The sequence below is a fragment of the Meles meles genome, chromosome 7 (assembly GCF_922984935.1).
Source record: "Meles meles chromosome 7, mMelMel3.1 paternal haplotype, whole genome shotgun sequence".
Lineage (NCBI taxonomy): Eukaryota > Metazoa > Chordata > Mammalia > Carnivora > Mustelidae > Meles > Meles meles.
Genome location: NC_060072.1, coordinates 134,976,207 through 134,991,724, shown reverse-complemented (window position 1 = coordinate 134,991,724; position 15,518 = coordinate 134,976,207). Strand labels below are relative to the sequence as shown.

At 40.4% G+C, this 15,518-nt stretch overlaps 1 pseudogene; it reads left to right on the top strand.

Annotated features, from left to right (window-relative positions):
• The first annotated feature begins 5,358 nt into the window (after window positions 1-5,358).
• LOC123946507 lies at window positions 5,359-5,643 on the top strand (annotated as a pseudogene).
• Window positions 5,644-15,518: the final 9,875 nt, after the last annotated feature.

The window sequence follows — 15,518 nt, the reverse complement described above, 5'->3', positions numbered from 1 at the left end:
TTTATTTTACGTTTTACCTTTTTGAGATTCTGACTGAATGAACAACTCTAGTTTGTTGCCTGCTTTATGTTGTTTTCTCTGATGCCGCTGCTGTGAGGTTTAACCCAACGTGGGTTTCCACCAGTTGGGTTTACAACAATTTAATGAATAAAATGTTTTACAGACCCCAAGCACCAAAACCTTGGTAGCTCAGAAACAGGTATTTAAAGATAACAAGCAGATCCTTGGATGGAGACGGAGGATAGAAACTATGCCACAGATCACATAATTAATGTCTACAGTCCTTATGAGGGCCGCACAGGTTAATGGAAGTAAAGCGCACAGCACACTTTCTGGTACGTGTGAGAATAAAATAAATGATGGCAGGGCAGACTGTCTTAGCTGAGCACAAGGTGGGAGTTTCCTCTTTGGGAAACAAGTGGATTTCGAGCACGGGTATCACCGTCAGGCCCTCCTGCAGATTTGTATGGTGGAATATTTATTAAAGTACATACTCAAATCAAACCAAGGGCTATACGTTGGAAATCAGAGACCATGCCAAGAGAGCAGACTGCAAGGATTTCCGAAGAGGACCACGGAGCTTTAAAAAAAAAAAAAAAAAAAAGTTAAAAACTCAAGCATGCAAAGGTGGGTTTGGAAAAAATATGAACCCTTCTCCAGGGGGAAAGCAGCCCAATAAAGGAAATAAGTGATGGGCAGTAAACAATTGGACACACTAAAAAATAAATGTAAGAGGCTCCAGGCTGGAAAGCTGGGGAGGTCATTCGTGCACGAGTTCTGTTAGAGGAAATTCCAAACTCATGGACCCTCCATGGAATTCTTCCTTGGCTTCAACGGTCCTGACACGTGAGTGTAAGACAAAGAGAACAGCTCTCTGCTATTTCATGACCTTGTATATCTTCACATGTGCTAAATGGCACAGTCAAGGGGCAAATTTAAAGAAATGAATTTTGTCCTAGTCAAAGAAACAGCTTTCACTGTGGTGTCTTCCAGGCAACTCTTCTGTTTTGAGCTTTCCTTGACCCAAATTCATAAATTCATTGAATTTTAGAGCTTTATCTAACCTGAAAGATAAGCTAGTCTGATGTCCCCGTTGGGTAAAGAGCAATGATTTTTGTGCAAAGCAGATTTGGATTAAAACCTCTGCTCCAGTGCTCAGAAACTTTGGACAATTTACTTAAGTTCTTTTAGCCTTGATTGTAAAACGAAATGCACAGTGCTTGGTACAGGAATTTTTCACAAGTGATAGAAATGAGTGGTATTATTTTTAGACCCAGACTGACTAAGTGACTAGTTTAAGGCCACACAGCTCACTGTGGAAGAATTCAGGTTAGCAAGGAGATTCCCAGGCAGCTGTTCTTACTATTATGTAATACGAGTTTGTGTATCCCCTCAAATAATCTTCCATTTCTCAAAAAAAGTAATCTTTCTTCTGATTGCATTGCTGCCTGAAACGTTCTTTCAGAATTTAGTTGATGACTGTTATTTAGGGAAGGCTGGACACGTCCTTCAAGGAATGAGCTGCTTCTCCAGAAAGGAAATGTGGTTTCTTATTTCTTATTGGTTCCATGATATAAGTAGACGACAAACACACTGGGTTGCCATGTAGGGGAACTGAATAAAATGTAAACCAGTATCTCTTAAATATACATTTGTTATTGTGGAACATTCCACAGAAATGAGAATAGTGAGAGAGGAAACAAGAGAGAACAAAGTGAACACACATACACACACACACACATGTTTTATCCTTCATTTACTGGGCTCCAACTATGTGTTCAGGCACTCTATTCGATGTTTATAAATGTTACCTTATTTAATCTTTACCATAAATCTGAAAGCTGGGTATTGTTACACTTATCAACAAGCTGAGGCTCAGAGAAGTTAAATAACTCACCCGAAGTTACAAAGCTTGGAGATGACAAAACCAAGATTTGAACAAGCATGTCTGTCCCACAGACCTGTGGTACTGATGAATGAATAACATTGCATTTCTCTATATTCTATCTTAAGTGATCACTACATGGAAATTGGACTGCAGAAATCTCATTAGTAGACCCAATAAACATGTGACTTCTCACAAAGGAGCAATGATGAAAGTCACCCAAGTCAGATTTACCAATCTTTATCTGGGCACAAGTTTGTGAAATGGTCCTTCCCATTTTGAGCACCACTTCTTACTTATCTGATTAACAGAGCTGATTGCTATGCCAGAGATGAACATGAGGTTGAGTTCTGAGAAGGGAGAATTAAATGGATACTACTAACTGTCCGCCAAAATCCATTTTCCCCTTCTTATGTGTTCAGGCAGCTGTACCATGGCTGTCTGGCTACATTATATGTTCTAGCCTCCTTGTCGTGAGGTATGGTCCTATGACTAAGTTCTCACCACCAAAGACTTAAGCCCTATGGAAGGTCTCACCTCCATTATATTCTCTCCCCTACACCAAGCTGCTCTGGAACAGAAAATGGGAGAAATCCAACAGTGCAGGGATGGTGTATAGTGACTGAAAGATACCTGGGAAGGAGCTGCCCTGCTCACTCTGGTCCATTTACCTTGAAACTGTCATTGCAGAGAGGAATTTCCATCTACTTTAAGGCACCATATGCGCTATGGTTTCTTTTCTGGCTGTTGTTTGGCTTTACCATAATTTCAACAGGGATGAAACCATTGGGTAAGATCCCCTGGAGGAATAGACTTGAGTCAGTCCTCAAAACATTCATTAAAGATTAATCATGTGAAGAGAAAAAAGGCAAAGACAGAGAAAAAAGACCCTTCTTTATAATTGTCTTTTAGTGATGAGACACTTCCCTGCCCATTATAAAATAGAATAATAAAATATATCCATGTTGAGAGTCTCACTTTATGACAGAATTTATGGAAAGTAAAAACAGATTCTTCATGCAAATTTCCAGTAGAATTAAGTCACCTTAACTTTCATTAAAGTATCTCGACCTGGTTTTTCTATCCACATTTTGAGGAATTTTTCATAGAAATGAAAGGGGTTGCTGTGGTTCTATTTGGGATTACATAAAACTGTAGGATAGAACCAAACCTCCGTTCTCTGGTGCAACTGAAAAAAGTATGAGCAATTATAATTTTACTCTACAGGCTCTATCTTTATGTAACTCTTCACAATTTTACCTTCTAAAGGGAATGTTTCCCACAAGCCGTGATGGAGTTACTGGCACCAGACTCATTGTCCTACCATAAACTAGAAAACTGTTTGGAGACATTAGACAAGGAGCAATGTAGAAGTGAAATCCCTGTGAGAAAAGAGACAAAGAACGTGAGTCTTATGGTGAGCCTGGTTTTCTGCCTGGAGGCATTTTCTGGGAAGAAGAAACTTGAACATATCTTGTCTGGTCTCACTGAATGGAGACACAGAGGAGACAGAGATCAGAGTCTGCACAGGTTGAGGTGAGGGGTTTGAGTGGGGAGAAGGGTATGCTGGCGAAAGGATCCAGGTCCATGCATGGAGGTCACCTTAGTGCTGTAGAATGCGAGATTTGCACATGCAAAGAGGAAAATTCTATAAGGCCAAGAGAAAGAATGGCATGGGATTGATGGGCTAGCAAGTCCCACAGTCCACAGGGGCTAGGGGATGTTCAGCTTTCTCTCAGCCCCAGAGGAGTTCCCTGAAAAGTCACAGGGTAGCCGTAGGGTGAAACCATCCCTATAGTAAAGGCAACACTAGCCTTGCCCAAATCTGTATTTAAAACAAGCTTAAAAAAATTAAACCGATCCTCAAGCAGTTGTAGCATATATGAGAACAAGTTTCAGTCCTCTTTAAAGACAATAAAATCTAGTACTCAACATCATACTAATTACAAGGCCCAGCTTCCAATAAAAAAAGTTAGTAGGCATATGAAAGAAACAATAAAATGTCATTTGCGCTTAGGAGGAAAATATATTAAAGATGGAGAAAAGACAGACATGATCGAATTAACAAAGACTCTTAAGTATTTACTAGACGTGCTGTAAAGGGTTCAGGAGAAAGTATAATCATGAGGTAAGATGTGGAAAATAAATCTTAAAGGAACCTAGTAGAAGTTATAGAGTTGAAAATGCAATATTTAAATGACATTTTTGCTGAATGCTGCAAACAGAAGATATTAGGAGCTATAAAAGAAAACAGCAATGAACTTGAGTGCAACCTATCCAAATGAAGACAATGATATCAAACATGTGCCACGTCATTCCTATGAAAATGAAGGTTAGAAAAATATTTTCAAAAACTATAGCTCGGGGGCACCTGCGTGGCTCCACTGGTTAAGCAATCAATGTGGCTCAGGTCAGGATCTCAGGGTCCTGCGATGGATGACGCTTGAGGGTTGTGTCTCTCCCTATAAATAAATAAGTAAATCTTTAAAACAACAAACTATAGCTCAAGAGTATACAGATTTGGATATCTTGACAAAGTCATAGGGTTCAAGGTCAATATAAAAAATCAATTATACTTCCATATACTAAAATAAGTAAATAATTGGAAAATAAAATTTTATAAAATCACACCATTTAGTGTCATCTAAAAACACGAGCTACTTAGGAATAAATTTAATAAAATATGTGCAAGAGCTGTACTCTAAAATACAAAAAACGAGAGAAATTAAAGATAATGTAAATAAATACAGAAATGCACCATGTTAAAGGATTGGAAAATCAACATGTGAAGGTGTCAATTCTTGTGTTAATTAATCAATCAATTATTGTGTCTAGAGTTAACAATACTGAATTGCACACTTAAAATTTTGTGAAGAGGGTAAATCTTATGTTAAGAATTCTTACCACAATAAAATAAAGTAAGATAAATAAAATGATGTCAATTGTACCCAAATTGTTCTATAAATGGAAAGCCATGCTAATCAAAATCTCAACAGGATTTTTGGGTAGAAATTGGCACCTTGCTTCTAAAATTTATATAGAATCCAATGCCAATACTAAGATAGTCAAAATAATTTTAAGGGGAAAAAAGAACCAAGTCGCATGACTTGTAGCTGATTTCAAGACTTTCTGGGATGTAACTAATCAAGGTAATGTATATTTGCATATGGATAGATATACAGATCTATGGACTGAAGTCCAGATATAGACCAAACATGTATCGTCAATTGATTGTTTATAAAGATGCAAGTTAATCCGTTAGGATAGTCTTTCCAACAAATGGGCCTTGAGTATCCGAATAGACACTGATTAAATAAAAAGAACCTCAAGATCTGTTTCTCATGTCACACGCAAAAATTTACACAAGATGGAAGACAGATCGGAAGAAGAGGTGAGAATGACCCTGGACTGGTCAAAGCCAGAGAATGCCTCATGCCCCCCGCCCAGCGCCTGTGTCCTACTGCATGGCCACCATGCCCAAGAGAAAGGCCCAAGGGGATGCTAAAGGAGATAAAGCCAAGGTGAAGGATGAACCACAGAGGAGATCTGCCAAGTTATCTGCTAAACCTTCTTCTCTGAAGCAGAGTCCAAGCCTAAAAAGGCCCCTGCCAAGAAGGGAGAGAAGGAACCCAAAGGAAAAAGGGGAAAGCTGATGCTGACAAGGACGGGAGCAACCCTGCAGAAAATGGAGAGACCCAAATGGAGATGCCCGAGTAGAGCAGGCGCAGAAAGCTGAAGCCGCTGGACCGGCCAACTGAAGTTTGTGCATTTTTGATAACTGTATTCTGGTGACTGTACAGTCTGAAATACAACTTTTTATCCAGTTTCATAAAAATGCAAAATTTTGTTTTACCTTTTTTAGCCCTTTTGTTAGCACACAGAACGCTTCATTGTTGTGCTGGGGGACGGGCATATATCACTAACAGACTATCTCCGAAGCTAGATTGATATGGAGCGAAAATACCTCTCTCTTCGAGTTTTGAGAATCATTCTCTTGGTTTCCAGAAGGAGGGATTCCTTAATGTTGACACACATGAGCCACGTTGGCACAAACTCCTTTTCATGTTGGAAAGACTAAAATTTATTTTTTATGTCTTCTTCTCCCTCTGCCTTCAACATAGACTTGACTTCCTTAAGCCCAGACACCTGTTGGAACCTGACTCCAAGAAATGGTTCCGGTATGTCAGGCAATCCAGACTCTGCACTGTCACCATGGAGATGGCGTCCTTCAAAAGAATTCCTTTTTTAGCTTTTGTATCTTCAGATGGATACCTCTGCCATTTTCATTTCATTTCCTGAAAGTCAGGGTCAGGTTGTGAAAACCCATTGAAGGACCTGCTAAGTGTGAAAAGGCAACCTTCACGCTAACCTCTCCCTGTTCAGGGCATCACATGAGGAGTTCATGGGGTTTTATAATGGCTTTCTGATTTCGGCAGTCCATTGAAGAAGGGAGTTTGAAAGTTGTTGTATACTGTTAACGATTGTCTGCCCATGTCCTGCCTGAAGTACCATGATTGTCTGTCGAAAGTGTCTTTAATAAAGCTGGATACAGTTTGGCTTGGGGCGTGGGGGATGGCGGATAGATCTAAGTGTAAAACCTGAAATTATAAAATGTCTAGCGATAAACCGGAGAAAATCTTGGCAATTATGGAGAAAGCACAAAACACAAAGTATAAAAACTGGAGAGAAATTCAATTTCATCAAAATTTAAAATTCGGTTGCTTGAAAGACACATTGAAGGAAACGAAAAGGCAAGTCAGACTGAAGGACAATATTCACAATACAATATATCTGACAGGAGACTTGTGTTAAAAAATTTAAAGAACTCTTCTTACAAACCAATAATAAGAAGACAACCCTATTTTTTAAAAATGGGAGAAAGGTTTTAAACACTTCACAAAAGAACTTAATGAATGGCCAATAAATACATGAAAAACTATTCAACATTACTTGTCATCAGGAAAGTATAATTAAAGCCACACTGAGATATAAATTCACACCCATTTCACTGGCTCTGGTTTAGAACAACTGGAAATCTTGGGCATTATTGATGGAAATACAAAGTGGTATAGCTAGCTTGGGAAACAGTTGGCAGTTTCTTTTAAGTTAAAAATACACTTACTATATGAGACAGCAGCTCCATTCCTAAGTGCTTACCCAAGAAAAACGAGAACATATATCCACAAAAATTTTTGGATGCTAATATTCATGATAACTTTATTCATAATAGCCTAAAACAGAAAAGAATCCAAATGTCTTAAGGGTAAACACATTGAGTTACAATCATATAATAGAACATTAGGAAGCAATGAAAAGGAATGGACTGCTGGTGTCCATGCGACACGGATTGAATTTCAAAAACATTCATTGAGGGGCACCTGGGTGGCTCAGTCAGTTAAGCATGTGGCTCTTGGTTCCAGCTCAGATTTTAGGGTTGGGGGATTGAGCCCCGCATGGGGATCCGTGCTCAGTGGGCAGTCTGCTTAAGGACTCACTCTCTCTCTCCCTCTCTGCAACCACGTGCATGTGTACTCTCCCTCTAAAATAAATAAATAAACCCTAAAAAATATTAAGTGGAATTTTTAGGAAGTCATGATATTAACTTCATTTATATGAAATTCTGTAAAAGGCAACACTCATCCACAGTGACAGAAGACAAATCCGTGGTTGTCTAAGACCAGGAATTTTGCGGTGAGGTAGGTGCTCCCTATCCTAACGTGGTTGTGGTTATGTGGGAATATACATTTGTCAAGTTCATGAAACTGTGAGATAGACAAAACTGGTATTTCTTAAAGGGGGAAGTGCTTCTACCCTCCGTTTTAATTCCGCTCCCCACCCCGTGCTTTTCAGAACAAGGTACACCTAGCAGAGTTGCCTGGTTGCTTTCAGTCAGGAACTCCTTGAAAAGTCTGTTGATGAAGGGAGCATCACAATTGGGCCACTAGAACAGCTTGATTTGACGCCTAAATGTAGAAATTCTTAGAGAAAAAAAAAAAATCGCATTTGCATTGTCGCCATGGAACGAATGGCCCAGAGAGAGGACGTCATGGCGACAGCTTTAAGATGGGGTTTCCTTTTCTAGCAAAGTGCAAGGGCACAGGATTGTGAGCTCATTATTGACAAGGATTCTGAAACTTCATTGTTGTTTGTGTGGCGGAGAAACAGCTACTCTGATGGAAACTGTCTCCTGCACTGAAGAAACTGCACCAATTAACAATATTCATCTGCCAATTCAGGCTCACTGGACTTGACAAAAATAGCTCTTTTTTTTTTTTTTTTTTTCCTGAGGAGGGAAAGTTTTCTTCTGTCTCCCTCTCTGGTGATGGGCAGAGATGGCGGAGGAAATATATTTCAGATCAGTCACCTTCCTGTCTCACACCCTGGCCTAGCCACTGCGTCACGTGGGGCCGGCATCCGAGGGGACCCATTCCAGGAATTTACCTTCTCTGGCTTTTTTTTTTTTTTAACACTTTATTTATTTATTTGACATAGAGATCACAAGTAGGCAGAGAGGCAGGCAGAGAGAGGAGGAGGAAGCAGGCTCCCCGCTGAGCAGAGAGCCTGATGCGGGGCTCGATCCAAGGACCCTGGGATCATGACCTGAGCCGAAGTCAGAGGTTTTAACCCACTGAGCCACCCAGGCGCCCCCCTGTCTCTGGTTCTTAACCACCAAAGTCACTCTGTGTACTTTCCTTAGCCAAAGGCCCCACAGCAATGTTTGCCATTTGTTTTTTTCCTCTTACTCTTCGTATCTTATTTCTCTCCTTCCTTTCAATTCTCTCTTTTTTTGGTCCTCTAGTTCTTCCTTTCTTTTATTTTATGGAGGACTTCACCGGTCCCTGGTATATTTTTACACATATTTTACTCCTTTAATGAAATGATGGTGGACGCTCCCTTCACAGTGTATCGGATTGGGCTGTTTCTTCCTGATGCCACTTCCTCCTGCGAAGTGATAACAAGTCCTCCCCACCCCCGTCCTCATCTCTTCTTCATTTTGGGGGTTCTATTCCTGTCCTGAGACAGGGATTGGCCATTTCTTCCTGGCATCTTGCCCTACTTAAATACCTAGAAGCTAATTCCCTTCTGGAGCCTAAGTTTTCTGTGTAAGAGGAAATCCTTTAGTGATCCCTGTGTCACTGTAAAAGTGACAATTGTTGATTGCATTTAAAAAGAGCAAAGGAGGGGTACCTGCGTGGCTCAGTGGGTTAAGCTTCTGCCTTCGGCTCAGGTCATGATCTCAGGGTCCTGGGATCGAGCCCCACTTCGGGCTCTCTGCTTGGCGGGAAGCCTGCTTCCCCCCTCTCTATGCCTGCCTGCTTGTGATCTCTCTCTCTCTCTGTCAAATAAATGCATAAAATCTTTAAAAAAATAAAGTAAAAAGAACAAAGAATAAACATCCATTGCATCACAATGAAATGGATGCCAAAAAGTAAATTTGTTGTCATATAGTGGAAACAGGCAGATACAAAACAATTACAATAAAAGAGTGTGAAAGACACGAGCAAAACTTTCAAGGGTGATTGGCAGGTTCATTAACTTGACTATAGTGATGGTTTCATGGCGGTTTATTATGTCAAAACTCATCAGATAGTACAATTTCAATATGGACAGTTTATTTACATCAATTATACCTCAGCACAGTTGTATAGCGAGCAAACACTCAAAAAACATCTGTGATTTAAAAATAACCAACCAGGCTATCATCACTTGCAGACAAATGTACATGGAATTGTCGCCGTGTTATTAACCAGTTGCAACCGTATTATATTAAAGCCTCACTTTACCTTAAAAAATTATGATGTGGGGGCGCCTGGGTGGCTCAGTGGGTTAAAGCCTCTGCCTTCAGCTCAGGTTATGATCTCAGGGTCCTGGGATTGAGCCCCGCATCGGGCTCTCTGCTCCGCAGGGAGCCTGCTTCCTCCTCTCTCTCTGCCTTCCTCTCTGCCTAGTTGTGATTTCTCTCTGTCAAATAAATACAATATTAAAAAAAATTATGATCTGATGATAAATGTAATGAATGTCGAGTGCTTCCGGGGTGCTCTCATGCAAGCTTATTTCACTGTGAGCCGACAGATCAGCATAAAACCTGCATCACACATCCTGATCACATTCACTTCTACAAATGAGATTGTTTTAACTCATCGTTCCCATATACTGCAGGGCACTGTGGAAATACAGGAAGCAGAGATGTTATATCCACTCTGAACTCAAGTAACTTCATTTCTAGTCCTACACTGTCTTACATACCAGTGGAGCTAAGGTCCTCAGGTCACCTATGAAGGGCTTATCAGTGTGTACACATTGATCAATGCTCTTGATCAAGGCAAGGAAAATTTTCCTTTACCCACTTTGCAATAGAAAAAACTGTGAGTAATCAAATACGAACGATGGAAAGATAACCTTATTCCACAAAGCCCTTTTATTACTTATTTTATACAATGCATTATTCTTAAAAGTAGAAGATTTTGATAGAAATGAACACAGATTATGTGGGCCATCTATATTCTGTGTGTTGGATGCATTACCCCATTAACTAAACAACCCTTGATTATGTTTTGTTCTGATATGGATTTCTGTTCAGGAAACCTATTACTTGATAATATTAGAAAAAATGGTTAAGTGTGGTTATCTTTATTTGTTTTCAATAGCTTTACTGAGGTATAATCTCTGTCCAAAGAATTGCATTTGGCAATTCTTACCATTCGATGGGTTTGGACGTAGGCAAACACCTGTGATTCCTTCACCACAGTCAAGATAAGAGACATACCCAACATCTCCCCAAGTTTCCTGTGCCCCCACTTTTTGGTGATAAGACTACAACCTGACATCCACCATCTTAAGAAATGTTGAAGCCACAGTATTATACTGTTCACTATAGGTCCTATGCTGACAGCCGATCTCCAAAACTCATTCCTCGTACGTCACTAAAACCTTATTCCCATGAGGCAACAACTGTGTGTTGCCCCCTCTCCTGGTCCCTGGCAACCACTATTGTATTTTCTGCTTCTGTGAATTTGACCGTATTAGATACCTCCTATAAATGGAATAAAACCTGTGACTGGCTTATGTCGCTCAGAATGTCTTCCAAGTTCATCCATGTTGTTGCAAATGGCAGAATTTCCTTTTTTTTTTTAAGCCCAAGCAATATTCTATTATGTGTATATATACCTTATTTTCTTTACCCATGCATCCATTGATGGACACTTTTTAGAATTCTCCAAAGTAACCATAAAGAAGACATGTTAGTGACAATAATGATTCCTCCACGCTTGCCGTGGGTGCCGGGGAGCTAGAAATCAAATGCCCAGCTCTGTCTTTTAAGGATGTTTACATGCGTGATAGGTACTATCCTTACCCTAGCAGCAACTTCTTTTCCAAATATTGTTTTCTCTTTATCTTCGTTTCCTTCTTTAAATCCAGTTTATACTTCCAAGCTTCCATCACTCCTTTTTCAAACAAGGTGGAGTGTAAAAAAAGGAATCACAAACTTGAGACGTGTGAATATTTTTAAGTGTTATTTTCAAGAGCCTCAAGGCAACACCAGGATAACAAGGTAACATGAAAACCGTAGAGATAAATTGTGAATCTAGGAGCCCCAGGGTGGCTTTTCCTTACAAGTCATACTGCTCAGAGGGCTGGACAGATCTAAGCCCGGGATTCAGAAACAGAGCTCTGAGGCCAAGGCTTCTCTGTGCCTAACCATGGCGTGTTTGCAGCAGATCAAAGATGACGCTGGGGAAGGCCGAGGAAGGAGGGAAGTCTATTTCAGAGGGAGATCATTACAATATCCCTCTCAAGGTACAGCAATAGGTCATTACTATTACCTGGTGAACTTAAGAGAAAAAAATCGTCATAAGGAATCATGTATGATAACCACGAAAGGCTGATTTTTGACTTTTGCCAGCCAGATATTGTGCATTATTGACACACAATCTTTGTGGGGTTTTGTTTGTTTGTTTATTTGTTTGGGCTTCTATTTCCAGGGATTTTCATACCGTCCATAAGGAGAGGCCTGGACACAGCAGGCGTCAGCCCTAACACTTTGCCTTGGTTGTCCTCACAACGTGTCCCTCCATTCAGTATGACCTCCCTTAGAGGACCCACAAAGCAGGTGGAGACTGACGGCACACACAGACGGGCTTTCAGGTGCGGCCAAGCTTCCTTGCTACCTGATGACCTGCACAGAATGCAGGGCAGGGGAAGACTGGAGTGTGGCATCTCTGCTACCCTGAACAAAGAGGCTGCTGGGCTCCTGGGGCCCTAATGCCATGGTGACCTCGTAAGGAAATCCAAAATCATAGCCTGTAAAAGTCTCAGGGCTACAAAATGAAAGCAGCCGAAGGACAACCAAGAACAACCACCAATGGGACCAAGCCAGAGCCAATCGAATCATTCTTTTTTTTTTAAGAGCTTTTTTTTTTTTAAAGATTTTATTTATTTATTTGACAGAGAGAAATCACAAGTAGGCAGAGAGAGAGGAGGAAGCAGGCTCCCTGTCAAGCAGAGAGCCCGATGCGGGACTTGATCCCAGGACCCTGAGATCATGACCTGAGCTGAAGGCAGAGGCTTAACCCACTGAGCCACCCAGGCACCCCCGATCGAATCATTCTTGAAGTCTGGCTCCCGTGGTCAGAATGTTCCCAATCACTTCCTATTTGCTGATGCTGGGTTCCAACTGATAAATGCTCACATCAACTCTTAAAAATTTTAATGTGACTCAGTTCATCTTTTAACAACTCTGTTCAGCTGATTCCCAAGTGAAACCCTCCTCCAGGTTGGATAGTTGGCCTTAACTGGTACGGGCATTTCCTTTCTATATTACTGATGTCAAGTAATTATAAAGCTTAACTTGTTATTTACTATTAGAAGCACTATTCATACTGTTACATAATCTTTATAACCTATTTTAAAAAATATTTTATTTGAGAGAGAGACAGAGATAGCAACAGAGATGGTGAGCGAGAAAGCAGGAGCAGGGAGGAGAGGGAGACTGATGAGAGGGAGAGGCAGGCTCCCCACTGAGCAGGGAGGCTGACTTGGCTCAATCCTACAACCCCAGAGCCAAAGTCTCAACTGACTGAGCCACCCAGGCTCCCCTAACCCTACTTTTAAAAAAGGTTTCTTATTAGATTAAGTGGATGGACCATGATTGAGTTAATCATTTCCCTGTTGTTAGATATATTTTTTCCTAGTTTTTTTATTATTAGTTTTCCCCAATTTTTTTTTACTATTAATGATCTGAAACACTTTTTTGTGCGTATGTTCATTTTTCCATATTTTGGATATTTTATTAGGCTACAGTTTCAAAAATTGAGGCTAAACCTATGTAAAAGGCATAAATCTTTTTATTGCTTTTGATTCATATTGTTTAATTACTTTCAAAAAGGAGAACAATTGTGAAGGTTATTACCAACTGACACTATCTTTACTCACTCGGAGTGATATCATTTAAAACAGTTTTTATGGGTGTGGTGCATAAACAATGAATCTTGGAACACTGAAAAATTAAAATAAAATATAAAATAAAATTCAGCTAAAAGGAAAAACAAAAACAAAAACAGTCTTTACTTAACAAAGAAAAAGGCACCCATGCAATTTCAAAAGGATTCCACATTGGCCACTCTACACTGGTATCTATTTTCTGCTTTGCAATACCTAGAAACAAATACTGATCCCAAGGGGACTGGAAACATTTCCTAAAGACATATTCACTAGACCACAGTTGTTAAATTCTGACTTGTGAATGCAAGCTGCTCAAAATATTGGGATGGGACGATATACTTTCAAATTCAACGCAGATCCTTATTTGGATCATTTTGTGTTTGGAGAGGTTAAGAGAATCAAGGCAATAGAAACACTGTGCAATTAATGTTCTTATCCTTTTTATTTTAGGTAATAGCACTTCTATTTTTCAGAATAACATCTTCAGGGAAAGCATATTGAATTCAATCTGTTGTGTGAATATTTTCAGTTAGAGAAGGTACAGTATGTATGTATAAATGAATGTACAGACTGCTGATGATTTATTTTGGTTCTATAGCAGCCTTGGAAATAGAACCGGGTTTTTTTATACAGCATCTTCTAGAATCAGGGTAGCCCTAAGCTCTTTATGGAGCAGTGATTTGGGCTATGTCTAAATATGGCTCATCCTTATAGTCGAAATGAAAAGTTCAGATAATAAACCACTTCATTTTTCTATACGACATCATGAACATGGTTTTATTTGGGGCTTCCAAAATTGCATGGCTATTTTTGCCTTGGCGTGTGCATCTTTTGCAAGTCCTGATGTCCTATAAAAGTAGTAGGCTGTCAAGGATGCCCTAGGTGACTCCACGGGTAGGGGTGGGAATGCCCCTCTTGGAAAACAGTCATGGAACCAGTCATGGGATCCACATGGATCTGTGTCTTCAAGATGTTGCCCAGGTAGGCAAGGACAGATCTGTCTTGAAAGGAACAGCTCTAACTTGTCCTTAGTGGGAGAATTATAGTGGAAATACTTGGAATAGTAATTATTGTGGATAATTTTTTGCCCTGCCTACCGAAAGGACCCCTCACAGCTACATTTGCCTGGTGGGTAAATGTATGCATACGAGTCTTTCCTCCTTATGCTCAGGAATAAATCTAGCAGCCATGTTTACCAAGAGTAGCTTTTTATAGCCTGAACCATGCATTTTGGTCTGTGTTGTCTTATTAATAGCCATGCTTTGCATTTGTACAGACATCCAGACTTCTAAAAACCTACTTATACTTCGTTGGATTATCCATACAATAACATCTCAGTCATCAGCTACACGTCTTCTCAGTTCTACCACTTAACTGTATCTCAGTTTCCACTTCTCCCTGCCACACTTCATTTTGAAACTGTCATTACTCTTGCTTGCACCACGTCAGTGCCAAGCTGGTCTTCCTACTTACTACGCTCCTGATGCTGTTGCAATCTCTTCTCCACGGAAGAGCTTGAGTCAGCTTTAAACGTCAAACTCAAGACCTGTCTCTGTCCCGCTTAAAGTCCTTTATTTGTTTTCCATAGTGCTTATTTAAAAAACCCTACATGCACAAATGCCCTACAGTATTGGCCCCTCCCAACCCCTCCAACCCATTCAGTGTTCCTGACTCACAGCCACACCAGCCCTTGTAAGTCTTGAGTACAACCCCCAAATTGCCTCTCCTGCGGACCCTTGCACCTGAGACGTCTGCCTGAAAACCACTTCATGTGCCTGAATTCTTCTCATCCTTTGGGATTGAGCTAGAATATCTCATGTCCAAGAATCTTTCCCTCTAAAACGAGGATTGATGGAGAATGTGAGGCCCAGATGAGGGTCCATAGCGATGGAAGCATGAAGCCCAGAAGGGACCCTGTTTTTCCACTCCTTGTCCACGACCTCTTCTGCCAACCTGTGATTTATATACATTTCTCATCACTAACTAGGGAGATCCTAAATTATATGGACATTTCATCTATTTTTGTTTGTTGGCATTATTTTGACGACAATGTTTAGGAAAATGGGGAGGACGTTGCTGATGTTAAGCAATTTCCTAATGGTTGAGACTGATTCTGGCAGGACGGGTTTTGACTATTTGAAAACTGACACAAGCATGCTTACTGGCCTTCATGGAACCATGCACCCTTGGG